A 22,429-nucleotide genomic window follows, 5' to 3' on the forward strand; every position below is an offset into this window, starting at 1 on the left:
AGATCACACTCTAGGTACAGTGAAATGCTTTGTTTTGCAGGCAACCTAGTAAAATCACGCAGACGCCCTTATCGAGGTAGCACACAAGTGTTGCCACGTTTTGATGCCGACAAAGTTATGGTCCCCCCCTTCGTTCTCAGTGGAGCCCCCCCACCCCCCCAAGTCACCTCCAGCCTACCTACAAAACTACACTCTGTGAGTTACCTTTTGAAAGTAGTTAGAAGTGAGACATTGTCAGAGTGAGTTCTTGTTACTCAGGTGACCAAGACACTGACCAAAGCATTGGTCACCTCCAAAGGCAACCTTCAGTGCGTTTGATGGTTTATATGGCACACACCAGGTAGTGAACGCAATGCGCTGTAAGAACATGGGCATGCCTCTGTAGGTTTGAAAGTGCAAGAAGTGTTGCCAAAATACTTTCCGTACTACAGCTTTAGGAACACCCACTTTCCAACAACCATCATGTTCTTGATCTGACCTGTGCAAGCCTAAACACGGAACTACAGATGCTGATTTACCATGGAAAGTGCTGGAGTAACTCAGCCGGTCAGGCAGCATCGCTGGAGAATATGGATAGCTGACTTTTAGGGCCAAGGCGCCTGAATCAGGGCCTGAAGAGTTACTCCAGCATTATGTGCCATTCCTGCATAAGGCTAATCCTACCTCAGCAATGGAACACGACGGACCTATTCTTGCACTATCGTGGGCTTGCTTTCTAATGGTGTTTTTGAAATAATGTCTTTTTTTTTTCTTTTCACTGTTTTGAGTAATTTGTGTATAAATTGATGATCTGTGTTTGTGCGTCTGTGATGCTGCTGCGAGCAAGATCTTCATTGTTCCTGCACCACACATGACAATGTACGCAACGTGTGTTCAGTGATAATCTCGACAATGAAGTGGTGTACATGGAAGGAATTTAAAATCATGCAAAACATGGTTGAATCCATGCAAATAGGGAAAGTAACGGTTCTTCCTAACTTGCAAAAATGTTCAATGCAGAATCAAGATAAACTTATCAAAAGAAGGGTCTCGAACCGAAACGTCACCCATTCCTTCTCTCCGGAGAAGCTGCCTGTCCCGCTGAGTTACTCCAGCTTTTTGTGTCTATCTTCAGTTTAAACCATTATCTGCAGTTCCTTCCTACACATAAAGTTATCATATCTTCCAAACAGCTCCTAAAGATACCTCTCTTTCTCCAGGACCAACAAATACAACCATTCTGCTCGACTCTCTCCCCTTCTCAATAACAGCAAGTTATTATCAGCATTGCTATTGCAGTTGAAGGTGCCAGGCAATCTTAACCCCCAAATTATAATCATGTACACTGCAAATCAGTTAACCCGAGTTTGGGTTTAGTTCATTGTCATGTGTACTGTGGTACAATGAAAAGCTTTTGTTGCGTGCTAACCAGTCAGTTGAAAGACAATACATGATTACAATCGAGCCACCCACAGTGAACAGATACATGATAAGGAATAACATTTAGTACAAGATAAAGGTAGTAAAGGCCGATCAAAGATAGTCTGACGGTCTCCAATGAGGCAGATAGTAGCTCAGGACTGCTTTCTAGTTGTGGCAAGATGGCTCAGTTGCCTGGGAAGAAACTGTCCTTGAATCTGAACCTTCGACTAATTGTTGAGTCCCATTACTAGAATTATTGGTGGCAGGCAAAGTAGGATTAGGCCCCAAACCTGGTTGTGTTGAGGACCCATGAATCAACCCTTTGAGGAGGATGAGTGAAGAAAATAAGAATAATTTATGGCAGTCTGCCACATAAAGTATTGGTTATTGTTTAAGTTATATGAAGGATGCATCAGTAGCTATCAAGAACCCAATTCATACCTGATAGGTTATGAAGTTTGTTTCTACTTCCAGTTAAGATCTTGAACATCTTTGAGGAATTGAGCACATTACTGTCTGAATTTCACATGATCCCTTTTAACGATGGAGATGTTAACATAAATATGACAATTCAAGTCACTTTTATTTATATAGCACATTTAAAAACCAACTCTCGTTGACCAAAGTGCTTTATATTGGTATAAGAATAGTATAGACGAACAACAGTGGTTCGTAGATTAAATACAAACATCACTACATACATATAAGCCCTCACTCACAGGACGTCAAGAAAGGCTTGGGATTAGAGATGAGTTTTTAGTCTTGACTTAAAGGAGTCGATGGAGGGGGCAGTTCTGATGGGAAGAGGGATTCCGTTCCACAGTCTAGGAGCTGCAACCGCAAAGGCGCAGTCGCCCCTGAGCTTATGCCTAGACAGCGGGATGTTCAGCAACCCCAAGTTGGCCGATCTGAGGGACCTGGAGGTGGTGTGGTGGGTAAGCAGACATTTTAATGTAGGTGGGGGCAAGCCCATTTTGGGCTTTGTAGACATAAAGGAGGATCTTGAAATATATTCGGAACCGCACAGGGAGCCAGTGGAGAGAGGCCAGGATCGGGGTGATGTGGTCCCTTTTTCGGACAAGCAGTTTGCAACTTAGGCATCTTGTCATGTGCTTCAAAATCTCCATGGTAAAGAGGAGTTTAATAGAAGGGCTCCCTTCTGTGTAGAAAAATCTCTCCCCTCATTTCAACCAAGGTTAAAAGAAGGTTTGGCAATCTCCAGTGTTTGGTGATTTGGCTGCATTCACCGAGAAATCTGCTCCAACTGTGAAACAGATAAATCAAAGCCAGTTGACAACCTTAACAATGCACATTGCAGTCTGAACAGTGCAATCTAAAAATGTCAAATAATCCAGTCATCAACTTGCATTTAGATTGGTTGGATCCGGATTTCTGCAAAGATGAAAAAGTTCAAAACAGCCATTGCTGATTTTTGTAGCAGATAGTCTCTGACTAATCACACATTCCTCTAGGTCTCAGGATCACAGTTGGATATGTGCTTAGCACGTCTGAATGGCATTTCTTTCCCACTGTTTCACTGAGGCACTACAGTGTATCTTTCTGTCAGTACGATACTTGAAAGGAATATCACATAAAACTCAAACACATGATTTACAGACTGCTACACTTACGAACAAAGTCTTGATTAATTGGATAATATAAGATGTGATTGATGTACCAATCTGCGATTTCAATGCTAAACTATTCTGAAAGTCACCGGTTTCTACCTTGAATCTTTCAGGATTGGATTAACTGAGTTGCAGACAAATAGATCTTGGAACACATTGGACATTGACTAGAATGTTTAAATAAACTGAAATTTCACTTGTTGGACATCTATCAACTGTGTGCATTCCAGCAGGTTTTAGGAGATGACATTAGGCCGTTAAAAGAACTGAGCTGCTCCCAAATAAATTCTTCCTTTATCCTCAATAAAGATGGGGAAATAGTTATTTAATATTTAGAATTTAAGAATATTTGTTTTACTTTGTATTATGGTGGTGGGTTTGTTTGTATTGTATATTGAATTGACTCTTAATATATAATTTTTATATAATTTTTGTAAATAGTTGATTAAAATTATTTTTGGTTAAATTACAAAGAGAGTGAGAATGTGTTTTGTCATATGTCCCAGATAGAACAATGAAATTCTTGCTTGCAGCAGCGCAACAGAATATGTAAACATAGTACACTGTAAACAATATAATAAACAAGAGAGAAAAAAAGTTCAGGGTGTGTACACACACACACACATATATATTATATACACACACACACATATATATAAATGTATTAATGTGCATATATATGTGTGTGTGTGTGTGTGTGTGTGTGTATATATATATATATATGTATATGTATATGTGTATATATATATATATATATATGTATATATACACATATATATACATATACACATATATATATATATACACATATACATACATATATACACATATACATATATATACACACACACACACACATATATGCACATTAGTACACGCAAAAATACAAACAATAATATTGCAACAGTCTATGTAGTTCAAGTAGTCAAGTCAAGTCAAGTTTATTCGTCACATACACATACGAGATGTGCAGTGAAATGAAAGTGGCAAGAAGATGAAAGCTTATCAGGTTGGCAGCCATGGGGGGGGGGGAAATAGGATCTAAGGCAGGTTAGAAGCTGGAAGGTGATGAAAGAAAGTTCAGTGGACAGACTGAAGCAGGAGCATGGCAGGGAGCGAGACAGGCAAGACAGGTAAACTCAGGGTGTGGATAGGAATGTGCGACCAGGACATTATAGCCAGTACGGAAATGTGAGAGAGAGGGACAGAGCTGGCAGCATCTGTGCCAGGGTACAGGCGCAATAGAGGTGGGAGTAAAATGGTAAGAGCTGCTGCATTATGTTACAGCAGTAGTCAGAGATAATATTACTGATGGTTTGTCCAGCGAAATGACATGGGTGCGGCTGTGAAAAAAAGTGACGATCATCTTGTTGGGAATGTACTACAGGCTCCCAAATAGTCTATGAGAATTAGAAGTGCAAATATGCCAGGAGATTGCAGGCAGGTGCAAGAGAAAGAAAGTTGTTATGGAAGGGAATTTTAAACTTTCCCCAATATCGACTGGGACTGTCGAAGACAACAAGTTCTCCCTCGTTTCAAAATGTCTAAAGTTATTCCTGCAAACATTCAATCTCCTTATTTTACTAAAGACCAACGGAATCAGAGAGTGCAAGGAACACAAGTTGCCGTGAACACGAGGTCAATCAAACCCCAAAGGTGTACGTTAAACTCCTGGTTAAATAACTGCCAGTTTGCATTCCAGTCAGCACATTTTTGTTAGCTTTAATGTGAAGACTGTTCTCTCTTAAGTATCACCACTTCCTGGCCACAGGATTGGGGGCAACAGGAAACCAATTAATCACAAGCTCTGTATAGGAACCAGGCCGGTGTTTTTTGGTGACACAATACTTAAAACGTCAATTTAACAAAAGTCTAAAATCCATAAACACGCAATAACACAACAATGCATTTAAATCCTTTATTCATCCAAATATAGAAAATAGGTGCAGGAGTAGGCCATTCGGTCCTTCAAGCCAGCACTGCCATTCAATATGATCATGGCTGTTCATCTAAAATCAGTACCACGTTCCTGCTTTCTCCCCATATCTGTTGATTCCATTAACCCTAAGAGCTAAATCTAACTCTCTCTTGAAAACATCGAGTGAATTGGCCTCCACTGCCTTCTGTGGCAGAGAATTCCACAAATTCACAACTCTCTGGGTGAAAACGTTTTTCCTCATCTCAGTCCTAAATGGCCTACCTCTTATTCTTAAACTGTAACCTCCTTGTTCTGGACTCCCCCAACATCGGGAACATTTTTCCCGCATCTAGCCTGTCAAATCTCTTAAGAACTTTATAAATTTCTAAAGGATCCCTTCTCATCCTTCTAAATTACAATGAATTTATTAAGCCCAGTCGATCCATTCTTTAGGCAAATCATTCTAACATGATCCCAAACTTCAGGAATACTCTCCCTAAAACTCTCTGCTTCTTTGAAATGTTACCTCTCCTGTCCTATTTATTAGACTTACAGAGCAAATTCTGGAATTTATGTCAAACCTTGTTCAATGTATTGCACCTCAGTTGGCGTATTCAGGCCAATTCTGGGCACCACGTATTAGGAAGGTCACAGGTCTTACTGAGAGGAATATTATTTGAATGACATGACCCCATTCCCTTCAAGTCCCTTGTGACGGAGTCTAGGAACATGCTAATCTAGACTAAAAATAAACCAACTTCAGCTGACTGGGTCTGGCTGGAATAGATTTAGTTTGTCAGACTGGGAATCAGCCAGATTTACCTCTCCAGCTAGACACATTGCTTTGACCGACCCAGGAATGCAGGAATTTTTTTTTAACTTTTGATTGAACCTAGAAAATAATAAAATGCAACAAACCAGGTGGGAGCATACAGTTGTCAGATTCCATGTTAGGTGAATATTTAACCTTGCAAAGTCACGGCATCAGAAGACAGTGCGGGTAATGTTGCTGTTTATAGTTCCCTCCCAGTCCAGCTGATCCGGGCTGGATGAATTTTCAGGACATGTGAGGCACTCTTTCCGGGCCACCACCATATGGAGGATCGGCGGGGCCAAAAAGAGAGGCAGCTCGGAATCACAACCACTCTGTTGTGCAAACCCGATATATCGCAGCAAAGTCAACACAAAACAGCTATCTTGGCAGAGGGAAGATGGATAAAATTAAAACGAGCAAACAAGGAACTGCAGATGCTGGTTAATATACAAAAAGACACAAAGTGCTGGAGTAATTCTTCACATCAGGCAGCAATCTCTGGGGATGTTGCGCGACCTGCCGGGTTATTCCAACACAGTCATGAAGTCAGAGTGATACAGCGTGGAAACAGGCCCTTCGGCCTCCCTGAGTACCATGTTGCTCCTTACAACTCTTCCCCTGGACTTGAGGTGGAAGTCGACTTGCTTTCCTCCAAACGACATCCTTTACCATCCTTCTTTGCATCTTAAATGTTGCATTATCATCAGAAACTATTCTCTCCTGGGACCACTCTCTTCCTGTACCTGCTTTTTCCATATTACGATTAATTTGTCATCTTAGACACCAGGGTACACTGAAATTCCTTGTTCGCATGAAGCTCATAGAATTAACAGCATAGATACAGGAATGATAAATACAGCAATAAATATAACAATTGGTGCAAAACAGCAGAATTGTTCAAGATGGCAGTGTAACGGTGAAGAAATGTGTATGAATATTAAATTATAATAACAAAATAATGGAATGAGGTAGAGTTCAAAGGAAGAATACCTTTGGGAATGGAGTGTGAAGGAGGTGACTGGTTCAGGAGTTGAATAGCAGTGGGGAAAAAAGTTCTTAAGGGCCGGTCCCACATTGCGATTTTTTTCAGCGCCCACTGTATGGGGTCATTGACGCCCGCAGTCGCCGAAAAACCGTCAAGTTGTACGACAATCTACAACAGGCCACGACACAGTTGACGTCAAGCTGCGACAATCGGCGTCAGCCAACGTCACAATTTCCAGGACCTCAACACCGGCAGCATACGACAGCGCCTACGACATCCTGCAACCGCACAGACGCCAAACAGCGACAGCCGAAGTAAACATGCGTCCGCCCGCGGTCCACACGATACGGTAATATACGACAGGCTGCGTCACTGTCTACGACATCTGAGGACAACAGGTTGACGTATGATGACGTAGGCTGTCGCAAAATGAATCAGCCGAGGTCATGACTTTGCATCACCATGCGTCACCTACAGGACAGCCCACGTCAACGTGCGACAGGGCGCACGACATAAGCCACGCAGGTGTCGCGGAAAGATTTTGAACATTCCAAAATCCAGCGGCGGCAAGGAGACACCGCACGGCATTACATGCATCACCTCGCGTCAACCTCTTTGTAGGATGTCGCCGAAAATGTCGCCCAAGTGGAACAGGTCCTTTAAGTCTGGATGTTGGACCTTTTAAGCTCTTGTATTTTCTCCCAGAAGGAAGAGTGAATGGCCAGTGAATAGCCAATGTGGTTTAGCATCCTTGATGATACTTCCAGCCTTCCTGTTGCAACACACCAGAAAATGGCCTGGATGGAAGGAAGGAAGGAAGGAAGGAAGGAAGGAAGCAACGAGCCTGTGATGGACTGGGCTGTGTTCACCACTCTCTGCAAGTTGGGGTTATGGTGACACAGATGCCCAGGAAGCTGTCAACTATCTCAATAGCAGCTCTGCTGCTAAGCGGTGAAGTTGCTGCCTTACAGCGCTTGCAGCGCCGGAGACCCGGGTTCGATCCCGACCACGGGTGCTGTCTGTACGGAGTTTGTACGTTCTCCCCGTGACCTGCGTGGGTTTTCTCCGAGATCTTCAGTTTCCTCCCACACTCCAAAGACGTACAGGTTTGTAGGTTAATTGGCTTGGTACAAGTGTAAATTGTCCCCAGTGTGTGTAGGATAGTGTCAGTGTGCGGGGATCACTGGTCAGTACATACACGGTGCGGCTGAAGGGCCTGTTTCCACGCTGTATCTCTAAACTAAACAAAAAAAACGTACAGGATTGTATTCACCCCAACTTCTTTGGGTCAACAACTCTTTTGTCTTGCTGGCGTTGAGGGTTAGGCTGTTGTCCTGACACCGTGACACAAGGTTCTTGACTATTAGTCGTAGCGTGGAATGTAAACAAAACAAAAACCAGCAATGCAAGAACAAGCTGCAAATGATTGTCACTGGTCTTAAAACTCTGAATGGACTAGATAAAATGCAATTCCCATGCCCAATATTATCGCTGGATTCCTGCTCTCCCAGATAAATGGGGCTCAAGACTACACTGAAACACAAATTTAAAAAGGTGAGAGGTCAAAACACTGAAATGATAGCTCCTTTATTTCCCCACAGATGGTGACCTGACCTCTGTACTCTAATTGATGCAAAGACTAGGATGAAGGTTTTCGGCATTCCCATGAAGAGATTGAATTTCAACGTAGGGAATTCTTTTTGTAGAGGTTTTGCAGTTTTACCGAATTCACTGGCCAAATAACCACAAAACAGAACTAAATATCTTAATTTCCTCCCCTCAGCTAAAAGTAGTAGAGTGTTTCACAACAGACAGAAATTTATAACTGAATGGTATCGCTGTGAAACAAGATCCAATCTGTTGTGGTTTTTGCAGTTTGAACAAAACCCCTCCAGTAACACCAAGTGCTGCAGAAATTGTGCTCAAATTGGTAACTGTTGGCCACACACACACACACAGAGCCTTTCCTTAAATTGCAGATGGCACTGGTTGGCACCAGCTCTGACCCAGAACCACAAAGCTATAGCAATCCTGGCTGAGTTTGTCAAGGTCACTGAGCCAAAATGGCTTCCATCAGTGAAGAAGCCACTAGGACAGCTTCAGCAAGCTTTCTCATTTGAGGCGGTGCAGAGAAGATCCAAGGATTTCCAAAGGTACACAAAAATGCTAGAGAAACTCAGCGGGTGCAGCAGCATCTATGGAGTGAAGGAAATATGCAACATTTCGGGCCGAAACCCTTCTTCAGACAGCTCAAAGCATCTTCAATAGAAATTCATCTTTCAACTACAGAGAGAGAGGGGGGAGAGGGGGGAGGGGGGGGAGGGGGGGGGGGGGGGGGGGGAAGAGGGGGGGAGGGGGGGGAGAGGGGGGTGGAAACATAAGAAAAAATAGAGAAGTGGAGTGAAGTGGGAGAAAGGACAGTAGAAGCAGAGACTCATGGTTGACAGGTGAAAGCAGATGAGGGTGGAATGAAAGGTGAATGGAACTGGCCCACTGGGAAACTTACTCAGAACAATGGGTACAAATTTAATTCAGGTCCCAGGGTTAACACCAGAACCTAAAATAATAACATAGAAACAGAAACATAGAAAATAGGTGCAGGAGTAGGCTATTCGGCCCTTCGAGCCTGCACCACCATTCAATATGATCATGGCTGATCATCCAACTCAGTATCCTGTACCTGCCTTCTCTCCATACCCCCTGATACCTTTAGCCACAAGGGCCACATCTAACTCCTTCTTAAATATAGCCAATGAACTGGCTTCAACTACCTTCTGTGGCAGAGAGTTCCAGAGATTCACCACTCTCTGTGGGAATAACTGCCTCTGGGGGATGGACGCTCTTCCTACCCGCACGGCAACTCACTATCCCTCTTCCGGCCATTTACAGCCCATCCACTTCACAATCTCTGGGCCATTTGACACCATTTTTCTCCATCATACAATTTGTACATCTCATGTCGATGATGCTCTGCACATGGCGATCCAGATTGTGGTTTAAGCAGTCAACATAAAAGTATCAGCCAGCCCAAGTTCTGTTCCATAATACTTGGTCAAAAAATGTTGTTATCAAAAGGTGCATAAAACAAGGGATGAGAGAACGGTTGTGCATCAGAATTAAGACCACTGACTCACATATGATAGTGAGGGTTAGGGTTAGGGTTAGGGTTAGGGTCTTGTTTTTTTTACAACAAGCTGGAGTAACTCAGCGGGACAGGCAGCATCTCTGGAACGTTTCGGGTTGAGGTCCTTCTTCAGACCCAGACTCATGTATGCTGCTGTTTTTGAATGACTGCCTCAATATGTCACAGGGTACAGATATGCCAAAAATAAAGCCACCAAAGTCAGATCCAATCAGACACTGCAGCCAGCATACTTGAGGGGTTTCCAAATTTCATCATTTGATTTTGCCCGACATCATATCTAAACGTGTTAGAGGCCAATTAACAGTGATCGACAAAATTATTAGATAACAACTCAGAGGTACAGGCAACTGTCAGGATGGCAAACAATGAATTGTGTGTACATCCAATCATTCATATCTAGTTCAACTTGCATTTTAGCTTGAATGCAAGACCAATTTGATGCCAGTCTAGTTCCTTGTGGCCAACTAGTCCATGCCAGCTAAAAACAGTCAGAGAAAGCATAGACTGGTAAAGTGGGAAATGTAAACCAATCTCAACGTTAGATACACTGAGGGGAGATACAGAGGCCTGGGAAATGGAGAGATATTTCCCCACATCTCATTCTACAATATTCAATGTATTATCATATCTAGATATAAATAGATAATTGGAAAGTTGATCAGGGCAGCCAGCATCATGGACAAAAGACAAGGCTCAATTGGTTGGAGTCCAGTTCCATCCAACACAACCGGCAACTATAATCCTGCACTCTCCCTCCTGAAATGCATCCACCAAAATAAATCTTTCTCAAGTTACCCCTTGACGATCATCAAAAGAAAAACAAACATCAATCCACATTATTCAGGCTTATCCAATTCGCTTTCGAATGGACAAGAATAAAACTGGTACTCCAGATATCATTATTATTTATTCTATATTTCTTCGCCCATTCTAAACCACTTAATTCACCCAATTCCTCCTTTATAAACAAATACTTTTAAACAGGAATCCCTATCGAATATTTTTTTATCTATTTGCTTCAAAGCTTACACAATCGGCAGGTAGAGTTAAGAATTAGTTTTAATTTCATTAGATTTCATTACAGCACTTCTCAGGTTCCCTTTCAATTCAATCACATTCATTGCTGTAAGTTTTGCTTTGCTAACCCGAATCCTTTTCTATTATTTCATTCTACATCTAGAACTACACACAAACACAGTTTGCTCACACTCCACACAAACCAGAGTTCAACCAAATCCACACCACCGATTTCTCACATTGCAACAAATCTCATTTACTGGGACTCCTGTGCACCCGCCGGAAACCCACACAGTCACAGGGAGGACATGCAAACCCCACACAGACAGCACCCAAGGTCAGGATCGAACCAGTGTCTCTGACGCTGCGAGGCAGCAGCTCTACCCACTGCACCACTCTATTCCCTGGCTCACACACCAATTCAGCTGATTGCAGGTGCATAGTACAGATTTACTTGCCGTTTGACAATCTTTCAAGTCACCAATTTCTAAGTTCTGCTTCTGCATCAACACAAAAATAACACCAGCTACCTTTCAGTTTTCTTCACATACAAAATATATTTGACAAAAAAAAGGCAAGACTGGTGTCTCATTGACTCCCACTGAAGGAAAAGTGAACATCTCCTCACCCCAACGCTTCATTTAACATGGAACCAGCAAGGTATAGTCATCGGTAACCATACACTAATCCTTGAAGCTATGGGTGTGAGCGATGGGGAATTGTAGTCCAACTTTGAAAAAAATATATGGCTGCATCCCAGATGAAGACAAGTCCCTTCCAGGGTCAGGAAAGATGGAAATCTCTGGCAAAGCATCATTGGCAAGAAGGGAGTAGGAAAAGCAAGCTAAAATGGAGTAATGGAATCACACAGCCCCATGGAATCAGGCCCTTCAGCCCAACTCATCCATGCTGACCAAGATGCCTTTCTAGCCCCAATTTCCCACATTTGACTAATATCCCTCTCTTGCTTTTCCAGCTATGCACCCATCCAAATCTACCCACTTCAACTATTTCCTCTGGCAGCTTGTTCCATATACATACCATCCTCTGTGTGAAAATGTTGCCCCTCAGGCACCTATTAAATTTTACCCCTCTCACCCCTAATGAGAACCTTTAGTTCTTGACCCTGGTAGGGGAAAAAAAATCTGTGCATTCACCCTTAGCCACCTCTATAAACTCATCCCTCAATCTCCTATGCTTCAAGGAATAAAGACCCAGCCTGCCCAATCTCTCCCTATAAATCTATGATCGTTCAATGATCGAGATCCTGCTGCTTGACAACGTTTTCGCAAATACATCATCACTTGTTTTATTATCATCGGTGAATTCAGGAACCATGCTTTGTACATTCTCATTCAAATTGTTTAAACAAATGACGGACTACAATGGGCCCAGCATCAATAATCCCCGAGGCACAGCACTCAACACAGGCCTCCAATTCAAAAAACAGTCTTCCAACATCCATAAAAGTCCATAAGACAACTTTTTTAAATAACAAGGCCTTCGGGATTGAAACATTATTAAAATGTCTAATAATTTAGAGAGCCACTATTCGGTATCATGCTTGAAAATTGCTTTCTCTGTGTATCATTTCTCCTGCAAGTCTTGAAGTTACACAAAAATGCTGGAGAAACTCAGCGGGTGCAGCAGCACCTATGGAGCGAAGGAAATAGGCGACGTTTCGGGCCGAAACCCTTCTTCAGACTGATGGGGTGTGGGTGGGAGAAGGAAGGAAAAAGGGAGGAGGAGGAGCCCGAGGGCGGGGGATGGGAGGAGACAGCTCGAGGGTTAAGGAAGTGGAGGAGACAGCAAGGGCTAGCAAAACTGGGAGAATTCAACGTTCATGCCATCAGATAGCACAATGGGCTAAGTGTTCGGCTGGCAACCTGAAGGTGGCCGGTTTGAATCCTGCTTGGAGTGTGTATTGTCGTTGTGTCCTTGGGCAAGACACTTCACCTACCTTTGCCTGGGACTAGAGACGGAAATTAGCTACTGATTCGCTACAATCTCGCATATTTACATGCAACTGTTCATTAATATGCACTGTCCCTATAAACAAATTATTATTATATTATTATTATCAGGACGCAAGTCTTGAAGTTCTGCCTTCCCAGTAAACTGCCTTCTAGAATTATGAGGGGCATTTATCAAACCCTGATTAGATTTTCTAAAATAAATAAATCTATGGAGGGAGGTACATTGGCACAGCAGGTAGAGCTAACATAGAAACATAGAAAATAGGTGCAGGAGGAGGCCATTCGGTCCTTCGAGCCAGCACCGCCATTCATTGTGATCATGGCTGATCTTCCCCTATCAATAATCCGTGCCTGCCTTCTCCCCATATCCCTTGACTCCACTAGCCCCTAAAGCTCTATCTACAGTAGCTCTCTCTTAAATCCATCCAGTGAATTGGCCTCCACTGCCCTCTGCGGCAGGGAATTCCATAAATTCACAACTCTCTGGGTGAAAAAGTTTTTTCTCACCTCAGTCTTAAAGGACCTCCCCTTTAATCTAAGACTGTGTGGCCCCTGGTTCTGGACTCGCCCAACATTGGGAAATTTTTTCCTGCATCTAGCTGTTGCCAGACAGCTCCCGAGACCTGGATTTGATCCTGAACTCGATGCTGCTTGTGGGGGGCTTGCACATCTCTATGACTGCGAGGGTCTCCACAAGGTCCTCGCGTTTCCTCCCACATTCCAAAGACGTGTGCATTGGTGGGCTAACTGACCACTAAATTGCCCCTCGAGTTCATGGATAGTAAGAATGTGGGGAGAATGGGTTTGAGGGAAAATCAGTTCTGGAAATGGAACTGCTCTCTGAACCAGCATTGACTCAATGGACCAACTCCCTTTCTACTTTGTAGTGAAGCGTGGAATGTATTTACAGCACAAGACATCAATCGTAGAGTTTGGCACACATTTAGCATTGCATGAAACAATACATAGAAACACATCAATTATGGTTCATAGAACTATTTTTGAAGGCACACAATAGCCCTTTTGTATAAGAGTGAAGTCATTATATTCGTCTTCTTGTATCACTTTCAATATTGGCATAACATATTCCTTCAAATAAAGCACCCTCAGGCAGCGTGTTGGATCAATCAAAAGAATCAATTCCCATAGCAGAAGTAACAGGGACTGCAACACTGCCTGGGAGACCGTCTTTTAACCCCTTCATTCATTTTGAAGAAAGACAATTTAATTTAATCAAAAATACAATGCAACCCGGAGAAATATGCTGGAATGGATTACAGGTCTCACAGCTGCAACGATTCAACAGAAGACACTTTGCGAGACAAACAGCTTCATGAGTTAAAATGGAACCAGATATTCAAAATGGGCACTTGGCAGTCTGTTCATATTACAGCAACCCATATTATTAAATTGCTAATGGTTGCATTTATGTTAAATGAATGATCAATACCAGCTAGGCACTAAAAGACTCGAAGTGAAAATGTAGCTATCATTTGCACTTTTATAACGTTGATTGATAGAAACTGTTATAAAGTATCAAGGGACAATATTATCCAGCTACACCCTTCTGTATTGTCTAATAGGAATATTATGCCTTGGTAACACATAATGCATTTAATTTAGAACATATGCCCATTATTATCTCATACTTTGCAGCCCCTGTCTGGTTATATAATTGGGAAACATATTTTTCTTTCTAGGTAGCTCGGAATATCATGTTCAGATAATAGCCACGCTAACACTTGAATCCATTACATTAAAAACTCTTGCTTGGAATCCCATAAAACTCCTGAAATATGTCTATAACCACCCCTCACCACCTGTGTCTAGATAAAACAAAACCCTAGTTGTTGATGGCAAGGGTCACATTCCACCATGCACATCCATTGTAAACTTATATTTAGCAATATTTAACTAACTGCTTTAAGATATGAAAGAAACATAACTTTCTGCTCCACAAAGGAAAGTGGCGAAATGTGAAATGACTGGGCAGCACGATGGCGCAGCGGTAGAGTTGCTGCTTTACAGCGCTTGCAGCGCCAGAGATCCCGGTTACATCCCGACTACGAGTGCTGCCTGTATGGAGCTTGTACGCTCTCCCCATGACCGCGTGGGTTTTCTCCGAGATCTTCAGTTTCGTCCCTCACTCCAAAGACGTACAGGTCTGTAGGTTATTTGGCTTGGTGTAAATGTAAATTGTCCCTAGTGTGTGTAGGATAGCGTTAAGTGTGCGGGCCTGTTTCTGCGCTGTACGCGTTAAGTGTGCGGGCCTGTTTCTGCGCTGTACCTCTAAACTATAAACTATAAAAAAATCTGAGCAATCAGACACAAAAAGAAAGCAAAGAGTTTTGGGCTAAGGTCACACCAGGACATGAGTGAATGCCAATTGATCTGGTGGAAGGAATGTAGAGAAGCGAGGGAAATTATCCTAACTACATCTGCAGAGCAAGGTAAAACAAGCACGTGCCTAACAAACAGGAGCTACTGGTAAGTTAAATAACAAAAACAATTGCAAAGTAAACTGGAGGAGTGCCTTTGAACTTACGCAACCCATTCTAACCAGCAGCATTACATGACATCCATCTAAAGATCCTTTATGTTATAGAATTAGGATTTGAGATGAAAATCAGATTATCATTAATCATGGCATTAATCAGAGTAATACTTTCCATTCCCAAACCACTTTTCTCCTGGGTTCTATACCACTGCCTGGAATGTTTCAACCTTGCACTGGATCCACAGCTTCACGGATCCCAAACCTCCTTCATTATTGCTCTCAAATGTTACTAATTCAGCAAGACCAAGTGTGAGCATCCGCTGGCTTTTCAACGTTAAGGAGAATCACAGGCAAGTCTAACCCGGCAATCCGAGCCCTCCAGCAGGGTGGAGGCATTTAGATATGAGCGGCAAATGCTGCAGGAAGCAACTGCAGATGCTGGTTTACGCCAAAGATCGATACAAAATGCTGGAGTAACTCAGCGGGACAAGCAGCATCTCTGGCGAGAAGGAATAGGTGACTTTTCGGGTCGAGACCATTCTTTAGTCTGAAGGAGGGTCTCGACTAGAAACGTCATCCATTCCTTCTCTCCAGAGATGCTGCCTGTCCCGCTGAGTTACTCCAGCATCTTGTGTCGATCTTCATTTAGTGGCAAACGCTGACTATTCCTATAGTCCCGGTACCTCAAGAAAAGGAACAAAGTGCTTTAAAAATTTAAAAAAGCTTTCAAAAGGACCCACGTTGGGATGAAAGAAGCACAGAAGATCGTTTGCAACAAAGGCCCTTGGAGGTTGCTTGCACAAGAAATCAATAAACAGAGGCAGGCCCAAGGAGGAGCTGCTGCTGTTTCCACTGTGCATGTTCTTTGTGTTGAAAAGGCATACAGGAGAGATATCGTGGAGGGGGGGGGGGGGGGGAAGGGACTGCAACTCCAGCCAGGAGTTGCTGCTCTTCTCACTGCTGTGCCATGGGGTGCACAGTGGGCCTGAGATGCAGTGAAGGCTGCCGACTGGATCCTTTGAACTCAGCACTTCAGGTCCTGCTCCATCTGTGTGACTAGGATAGAAAATTCACAATCCTAATTCCAAGACCCTTGTGTCCATGGCGACTGGGATCCATCTCCTAGGAAACTAATCTTGTGGTATTTGAACAATGTAACTGTGGCGTTTCATCTCTCAGAGTCTGATCTTTTTTTTTTTTTATCTGCACACATTTTATTTCATCGTTACACCTCCCGGAACAGCAAAAGGCAAACTGGTTGTTGATTCATAAACAAATATAAATAAACAAAGTGTCTGCCAACCACAGGGAAACCCGCCACCTGTAAATATAGTGAAGTCACAAGTTTACCAGGAAACTATCATGATGTTCTCCAAGTGTGTAGAAACATCAGACTGGAAAAGACCAGCTGTTCTACCAGCCAAGTTCATAAGTAATAGGAGCAGAATTGGGCCATTCAGCCCATGAGGTTTACTCCACCGTTCAATCATGGCTGATCTATTTTTCCCTCTCAACCCTATTCTCCTGCCTTCTCCCCATTACCCCTGACACCCGTACTAATTAAGAACCTATCAATCTTTGCAGTACAAATATCCATTGACTTGGCCTCCACAGCCTTCTGCAGTGAGGAGTTCTTGTGGGCCATTAAACAACCTTCCCCACATCTCCCCAGCAATTTAATGCTATCGTATCTGGAATCACGGCCAGCAAGCTTATCAGAGGTCAGGAAAAAAAAATTCAATTGTATTAAGGTTAGGACATGCTGCCAAAGATCATGTGAAAGAGAGACTGGTAGCTTAATTCCAAATGCCCTCATAGGGTATATACCAGGAAGCAGCACAAATCATTGCACGCGGGCTCTTGTAGCCTCACACATGCCTTTGATTCCATCCTTCGAGAGGGACTGTGGAGCATTCTTCTCAAATTTGGGTGTCCACAGAAATTGATCAGATTTATACATTGCAGCGTGCAAGGCTTCATCCCAACCAAGCCCACCTCAAACCAATCCCAGAGCAGACTGGTTTCAAGCAAGGGCTGTCACCACTCCAAAAACTTGCTCCATCATCCATCCTGCAACAGTCCATCTCACCTCCAATAAACATCCTGTGGCTTAGGTCCACTCCCACAGGACTAACAGCAGACTGTTCAAACTACATTCCTCACCAAGATCACTCCAACTTCAGTCAGCGAGCTGGGATATGTAGGTGAAGCTCGCTTCTGCAAAGAATCAGACTGAGCTCCAGGCCATCGTCAACTCTATGACTCAAGTACACAAGAGAAAATAGGCCTCACGAGATCTACCAACCAACTCTAACTTCTAAAATTAAAGATCCACAATAAGTCCTTGGAAAAAGTGGTCCACCCATGATATCACAGGAGCCAGCCCAGTGCATCTTGGGCACAGCCTTCCCCACCATCAACATAAGGTGTTGGTTGCCTGAAGATGGCAGCATCTATCACCAAGGATTCCCACTATCCAGGTCATGCCCTCTATTCATTGCAACCATCGGAGAGGTGGTATAGACACCTTGAGTCACACTCCACCAGGTTCAGGGACAGCTACTTCCCTACAACAATCAGGTTCTCAAACTGACCTGCGCAACAGTAATTGTACCTGGACAATGGAACACCACGTACCACCGCTGGGCTATCTTGGACTTGTTTACTAAGTGAGGATTTTTGCACTAATGTCTTCTTATTTTCTCTGTCTGGTAGAATGTAAGTAATTTATGTATAATTTAGCTTTTGTGTGTTGCCCAAAGGGCCCGTCCCACTCTACGAGTTTACCCAAGAGCTCTCCCGAGTTTAAAAAAATCAAACTCGTGGTAAGTACGTAGAATGTATGTAGTGGGTATGTCGGAGCTCGGGACGTCTCTTAGTGGCTCGTAATGCTAACAGCAGGTACTCGGGGAAACGCAGTAAGATCGTGAAGTTATTTCAACGTTGAAAAATGTACCTACGAGCGGCTATTACCGTAATTATCCGAGTTCAAATCAGGGGAAACACGGGAGAACTCTTGAATTACCTCGTACAGTGGGACAGGCCCTTAAGTCTAAGTGCCGGTAATAGATCCGCAGGCAAGATTTTCATTGGACCTGTACTGGACCATACTCGTGCATATGGAAATAAACATGACTCAAGACTAGCGCCACTCCTCAGTGAAGACAGTTATTAGTGATGAAATTCACCATTGCCTTCAATGTGCCAGCACAGCCTTTGGCCATTTGAAAAAACAGCGTTTGAAGATCAAAACCTGGGACAAATCTCATGGTTTACCAGGCAGCAACATCCCCATTCCTTCCTGTCTGTTTCTGAGACAAAGGGGACATCAAGAACACTGGAGCGATCCTGCAGCAAAGTCCAAATCAACTGACAGGATAATCTAGCTCAGAATCCTCCTCGGGCCAAGATCCCCTGCTTCAAGGCTCCAGACACATTCAGTCAGTTAAGTGGGGAACCACATTGATCCCATGCAAGATAGACACAAAATGCTGAAGTCACACAGCAGGAGAGGCAACATCTCTGGATGGAAGGAATGGGTGGCATTTCGGGTCGAGACCTCAGACTCAGAGATGCTGCCTGTCCCGCTGAGTTACTCCAGCATTTTGTGTCCATCTTCAGTGTAAACCAGCAACTGCAGTTCCTTCCTACAAATACTGATCCCAGTATTCCAGTTCCCAGAATTGCAAGATATCATTCTGGTTTAATGGGCTCTTCATCTAATGCTTGGTAGCAACTAACTCAGCTGAATGAATTCTGACAGAGAATGTTGTGTGTTGATGGGGACTGTGGGCAGTGAAGACCACCGTAAAATGATGAGAAGCAAAACATTCTGAATGGTGAATTTTTATTTCAGCAAAAAGCAAACTAAAGGATCTAGCTGCACAATGACAATTTATGCAGCAATTGCACCGAAATATTAATGATGATGAAATGAAGAGCATTGTACCACATGCTGGAATGTAATCCTCTCCTTTGTACTGCAATCATTCTCATCAAACCTCCACTGTATCTTCACCACCAATGGGTGCTAGAGGGTCAAGGTCTTCTTCACAAATAACCATCCTATCAGCTGCCTCCAACAGTTTCCTCATTTCACAAACCATTTGGACCAAACTTCCCGAGATTCCCCTTAGCCCTAATCACACCTTCATCTAGGTCCTTTCCTTGTCCCAACTAGCAGCTGCTCCCACTAAATTATTGACCACTCAACATCCCTTGCAAGTTTCCATCTTAAATGACATTGACAGGTCTCTCAGCTGCTTGTCTACATCTTTAATAATTACCTCCTTCCTCAAACCTCCATTTAATTTCCAATCCTAATTTCCTCTCTAAAGTTCTATAACATGCCCATCAACTCCAACCATCTTCCCCCCAATCAGCTTTCTATTCATGTCCCAGTTTCAAAAGGACTGTTATCAATAACAAATCATATCCCGAGTGAATGTGACAAAGTAACATCTCCCCATCACATCCTATCTGTGGTCTTCAGTCGCCACCGTTCCTCTCCACGATCTCTCCACTGCTGTCCTGCTAGGCAGGACCTTATTGCTTCCATCATACATCTAATCTTAGCCAGAGGACTGGCTACTCTGGGTACTCTTCCATATCAACATTGTTATCAGCCATGGCAGAGTAGACTTAATGGGTCGAATGGCCTAATTCCGCACCTATCACTTATGATAATCTCTTTGTTTCAACAAAACATTAGATGCCCCAAAGCCATTTGTTGTCAGATCATGTACTTATCTATTTTCTATATTCACCATATTTTCTATAATTATCTTCCTGGCAACTATTGGAAACTGGACAAAGCAGTCTGTGGCCTTGATGACCTAATGAAGAACTGCCGTCTAACATCCACCATGACTGAGGCTGGCTACTTCTGCTATCACATTGCTTCAGTTCCCCACGGCATGGATCATACACAGATGAAACTCACATTTCTGTTGCACCTTTAAACTAGACTGTTCCAGTGCATTGCAGACTGGCCTTCAATGTTCATCCCGTTGAGAACATCCAAGCCTCTACTGCTTTTTCTCCAACCAATTCCTGTTCATTCATCATCTTTGTGCATACACGCTCCCTTGGATCATATTTAATAAATGTCCACATCCATGGTTTCATTCCCCCTCTCCAGCTCTATAACCTTGTGAGACATCTATGAATCTCCTACCTTCAGCCTCCACAAATGTATCTACTTTCAGGTGTAGGTCATTAGACGTGTTCCTTCCTTAAACCTCTCTGTCTCTATTTTCTTTTTTTAGTACATTCTAAAAATGTTACTTTAACCAAGCTTTTGGCGACCTGTCTTAATATGCAAGTTAGTCAAATTTTGCCCCAGTGAAGCTTTTCAGGCCATTTTGCTTATTGAAAGTGACATACAAATAAAAGTTGTTGGTTTAATAAGCATGATGACTTTTGTCTCTTCCTCAAAGACAATAATGCCAAAATATGCTTCATAAGGAAATGAAGGGCTAAAAGAAGATTGCCGTGCTGTAGTAATGCAGTCTGTGACTTTTTTTTAAAAAGGCACTGTAATTGTATGTCTAATTTACTTCATACACAGCATCAAGGAATGCAAGGGCATGATGCCAAATAGATTCCTGACTTCCTCAACCACTTTCTCATTACAAATAACTGAAGGAAATGCACACATACATTCAAATAATACCTTTCACAACTCAGGAGTCCCAAAGCACACTACACAATCAATAAGACTACATAAGAAGTGCAGCTACTTTTATCATGTAGAAAACAGTGCAGTTTATTCTTGGACAAGTTTAAACAACAGCAACAAGATAATGGCCAGACTGGGTGAAGATTCTGAAACTCCTTACCCAACAACACTGTGGAGTATGATCAGTACACAGACTGCAGCAGTTCAATAAGGCAGCTCACCATCACCTTCTCAAGAGCAATTATGAATGGGCAATAAGTGCTGGTGTAGTAGTCGGTGATGCCCGCATCCTGGAAATGAAGATAAACAAAACATATATATATATTTATTTATTTAGGTGATATTGATTGAGGCATCAAACTAACCAGAGCAAGAGAAGAACAACTTTTTCAAATATGGACACAAATTGTTGGAGTAACTCTGGGGAAGCATCTCTGGGGAACATATATAGGCAACTTTTCAGTTTGTGCCCTAACCAGAAATATAATTTGTCCATGTTCTCCAGAGATGTTGCCTGACTGGTTGAGTTACACCAGCACTGTGGGACGTATTTGGAAAACCGCATCTGCATTTTGTTTCTACGAACAACATTTTCAAAATAGCTTTTACTCCTACACGAGAGTGCAAACCACAGCTCTCTTTACATGTTTAACCTCCCATCGTGTTGCACTCCCTTGGCGCAGATATTTGTTGCCCAAGTCCCCAGATAGGAACATGAACTCACAACTCGCTCTGAAACACGTGCAGCAATCTGCACTGCAAGCTTTGACAAGATGTAGCAATAACGCTGCATCATTTTACACATTGGGTATCAGTTGCATGTACTCCTCTGTGGTACTCCTCTGTCAGAAGGCCTGGGCTCCAAGGACCCGAGCACAGATATCAGCGCTCATTCCTCACCACAGCACCACCTGTCCCAAGGTGGCACCTTTCGGTGAGAAGATAACGTCATACTGCAAGGTCTAAGTAGGGAGCACTCCACAGTTCCCTGATTGATCACTCGACCGACATCATTAAACACAGATTATCTGATCGGGTTACTGTTTTGTGGGAGCTTGCTCTGTAATTCTAACGCTGCACTTCCCACATCACAACAATTGACAGGCTTCACGGGCAAAGCATTTTGGGATGAGCCGAAATGGAGAAAGGCAGCAAGTTTCACTCTATTCCCACATCTCTGAGTCCCACCTGAACGTGGAAAGATTTTTGTATACAGTGGGGTTGTTCTAAATGACTGCATCACAGGTGATCAAACGGCAGGCCAGTGATCCCAGCTCTTCTCTTTGGGGAACCAAGTCAAAATATTGACAATACACATTCTTATCCCAACATTAGCACCACTTGAAGGACCATTGAGAATACGGGTTG

General features: G+C 43.0%; 1 protein-coding gene across 1 annotated transcript in view; it reads right to left on the minus strand.

Annotated features, from left to right (window-relative positions):
* LOC116988958 (general transcription factor II-I repeat domain-containing protein 1) overlaps nucleotides 1–22,429 on the minus strand; it is a 124,068-nt gene that overhangs the window by 100,305 nt on the left and 1,334 nt on the right.

The sequence above is a fragment of the Amblyraja radiata genome, chromosome 28 (genome assembly GCF_010909765.2).
Source record: "Amblyraja radiata isolate CabotCenter1 chromosome 28, sAmbRad1.1.pri, whole genome shotgun sequence".
Classification (NCBI taxonomy): domain Eukaryota; kingdom Metazoa; phylum Chordata; class Chondrichthyes; order Rajiformes; family Rajidae; genus Amblyraja; species Amblyraja radiata.